The sequence below is a fragment of the Triticum dicoccoides genome, chromosome 7B, assembly GCF_002162155.2.
Source record: "Triticum dicoccoides isolate Atlit2015 ecotype Zavitan chromosome 7B, WEW_v2.0, whole genome shotgun sequence".
NCBI classification, from domain to species: domain Eukaryota; kingdom Viridiplantae; phylum Streptophyta; class Magnoliopsida; order Poales; family Poaceae; genus Triticum; species Triticum dicoccoides.
Genome location: NC_041393.1, coordinates 386,645,211 through 386,646,957, shown reverse-complemented (window position 1 = coordinate 386,646,957; position 1,747 = coordinate 386,645,211).

Genomic DNA, 1,747 nt, shown 5'->3' with positions numbered 1-1,747 from the left:
GCCCCCGAGCCGTGTAGCCACCGCACGAAGATCACCCGCACGCACCGCCGTGGATCTCGTCGCCGACGTGCTCCCGGCCATCCTCCGGCCACCTCTCGGTGTCCATCGCACTCACCATGCTGCGTTGGGTCCAACCGTGCACTCCCCGCACCTCACCGCACACCCTAGCCTCGAGTTCGTCCCCAACCGAACTCCGGTGGCCGCCTAGGTCGTCGCCGGCGCCAACTCCGGCCACCCCGACCCCAACTGACTCCACCAAGAGCCGCGGCTCGTCCTCAGCTCCACCCCGATGCCCTCGGCGACCCATTTGGTGGCCGGAACGGCCAAAACCACTTCCGCCGCCGCCTCGGGCTCACCGGCGGCTAAACGCCGGTGCAGCCGTGTTGACTTTGACCACGGGTGGGCCCTGGTTGACTCTGTTGAGTCAATGACAGGTGGGGCCCCCTTCTGCTAATTATCCAGATTAGTTTAAACTAAATCAAAATAGTTAATTAGCCACTGACACCCTGGACCCACGCGTCAGGTTTGACCTGGACCGGGTCTGTTGACTTGCTGAGGTCAGCATGACCTCATGCTGACGCAGTAATCCTTTTCTGGAATTAAAATAAATCTAAAATGATTTATAAATTCCAGAAAATAACCCAAACTTCAAAAATTCATATAAATTCAACCGTAGCTCCAAATCAAACAAGTTATATATGAAAAATGATCAGAAAAATCCAATCTATCCATCTGTACTCTTTTCATGCATGTTTAAACAAGTTAACTTGCTGTTTAGTGCAAAACATGATAAAGCACTATTTAAGATCACAAATGTGTTTGGAATTTGAATCTTTGGTTCAAATTGGCTCAAACCCATCTGGTCTTAGTTGCATTAGCCCAACACACTCATACTGCCATGTCTCATGCATGCATCATATTGTTGCATATTGTTTGGTGACGTTGTGTATCGGTGTTCTTTGCGGCAGGTTCTTCCCCCGAGGAGTACCGTGATTACCCTAACGAAGAGCAATAACAGTGCACCGACCCATCAGGCAAGCAACCAACCAGTTGATCATATCGATACAATCCCATGTTCTCGCTTCTGCTCTCTTTTACTGCATTAAGACAACGCGTTTCAAACTGCTGTGTGCTACAGTAGTTGAACCCATTTCCTCTGCATGACCTGTCATTGCCACAGTAACTAGATGAAACCCACTAGCATGTGTAGGAGTTGATTGAGCCATATGTATGTGTTGTTCCTACTTTGCTATGCCTGCTATGCTTAGAGTCGTGTCAGGTCTGGTTCATCTGGGTGATGGGCTAGAGTGAAACGATCATGCCGGTATTGAGAGTGATGTGGTGAACACGATTTGGTAAAGGTATCGATGAGAGGCCATGTAGGAGTACATGGTGGGTTGTTTCATTGAAGCTGACCTTAAGCACTGAGATCTGTATGTGTGATTTAAGAATCAGCTACTACCATGCATTGGGCCCGAAACCAATGGACCCTCTCGGCTTCTTATTCACCCTAGTTCTCTGTCCAGGAGTTGCAAGTAGTTTCTGGTGTTTGTAGCCTACTGGAGGCCGTGGACAGCGCTGACCGTAGGGGTGGGCTGTGATGCAGTAGGTACGTGGCACGGTGTACCGGATACCTGTTAGGTATCTCGGGAACCCTGTACACATCATTCGGGGCCGTATGGGAAACCTCGGCCGGACTCCCTGCGGATGGAACCTGGATAGGCGATAAACCTGGATTGGAGACTTA